Raw genomic sequence first — 2201 nt, 5'->3', positions numbered from 1 at the left:
CACTATATACATATATTGTTTATATATATATATATATATATGTGTGTGTGTGTGTTGATTGTAAAATGGCAAATACCAGACATTAATTACTTAATTAAAACTCACTATATATATATATATATATATATATATATATATATATATATATACATACATATATATACTATTATAAGTCATGCACAGTTTAGAATATTTTATCGAAGACAAAAACAGTTTTGGATGGATTATAGAAGATAACGAAGTGAAATTTTGTGTCAAGTATTGAAAATAGAAAAGCTTATATTAAAATTCTGTATGTATGTGAGAATGTAAATATATATATATATATAACTGCTATATGAAAAATTATATGTATATGTGTGTGTGTATGTATGTGTATGTAAATATTAGTTCATACATAAGGATATAATATAATATATACTGTGTATGTATCTAAATTGTTGTATAAATAATTATGAACATACACAGATATATAATTTTATCAATTGCACGTCATGTATTTCAACAATTAACACACAATCAAATCTTTAAACAAATATTCATACAAAAACATAAATATACATGCACAAATTTACAATGTGTGTGTGTGTGTGTGTGTGCGTGCGTGTGTGTGTGTGTGTGTGTGTGTGTGTGTGTGTGTGTGTGTGTGTGTGTGTGTAATTTAAATAATAAGGGTGAAAAATTGAGTATTAATTTAATTAATATCAATTGAAAACCAGTGGCCTGAAAAATCTGAACATTCAGAAAAATTATATTACATACATATTAGAGGGATAACCACTAAGTGGACATCCATTATGCTAGAAGTAGACCACCTATGGTCTGACCATAGGTGGTATACTTCTAGCATAATGGATGTCCACTTTGTGGTCATCCCTCTTATATGTATGTGTGTATATGTATATATATATATATATATATATATATATATATATATATATATACATACAGAGAGAGAGAAACAGACAAACAAATAGATAGAAGGATAGACAACAAGTAGGGAGATATATAGATATATACATACATACAGATATGTATATATATGCATGTATATATATGTATGCATGTGTATATATATATATATATATATATATATATATATATATGCATACACACACACACAAGTGAATAGACAAATGAAAGAAAGATGCACTCAATGCATTTAGTAGGAGTTACATATATCATTTAAAAAGTTTGATTTGGCCTGATGAGCAAGGTTCCGGTCACAAGCCTATGAAACATTGTGCTGCAAAAGGCTGAATCAAAGTTTTAAATAATAATGATAATAATAATAATCCTTTCTACTATAGGCACAAGGCCTGAAATTTGAGGGGAGGGAGGTTGTCGATCACATCGACCCCAGTATTTGACTGGTACTTAATTTATCAACCCTGAAAGAGTGAAAGGCAAAGTCAACCTCAGTGGAACTTAACGTAGCAACTGGAGAAATACCACTAAACATTTCACCCAGCGTGCTAACAATTCTGCCAGCTTGGCACCTTACTACTACTACTAACAATAATAATAATAATAATAATGATAAATCTAAAAGTTTGAGACCTTTTGAAATCACTTGGGATAATTTGTCAATCAATCAAAGTATTTTACACTCTCTTTATATATATATATATATATATATACATACACACACCACATACACACACACACCACATATATATGTAAGTATATGTGCATATATATTTATTCATTAATATATAAATGTATATATATCATATATATATATATATATAACTATTATATAAACATATATAAAATATATATGTACATATATACATTCAAATATATATCTATATATATTATGTGTTATAGATATATAAATATACATATAATTATATATATTATATATATCTATATATAAAAATATATATATATTTTATTATATATATTTGTATTTAAAACTGATATATATTTTATTATATATATTTATATTTAAAACTGATATATATTTATGTATGCATACATTGATGTTTGTTTTTATGTGGAGTGATATATAAAAATATTTCATATTAAATTAATATATCACTCAAAAAATGTTGATACAATATATATATGTTCATATATATCTATAAAATATATACATACAACCATATACACATTTGTATGTGCATGTGTGTATATATATATATATATATATATATCATATCATTGTCTGCCCATCTCTCTTTCTCTCTCTCTCTCTC

This window comes from Octopus bimaculoides, chromosome 19, assembly GCF_046866305.1.
Source record: "Octopus bimaculoides isolate indiv1 chromosome 19, ASM4686630v1, whole genome shotgun sequence".
Lineage (NCBI taxonomy): Eukaryota > Metazoa > Mollusca > Cephalopoda > Octopoda > Octopodidae > Octopus > Octopus bimaculoides.
The sequence above is the reverse complement of the archived record's forward strand: the minus strand, read 5'-3'. Positions refer to the sequence as shown.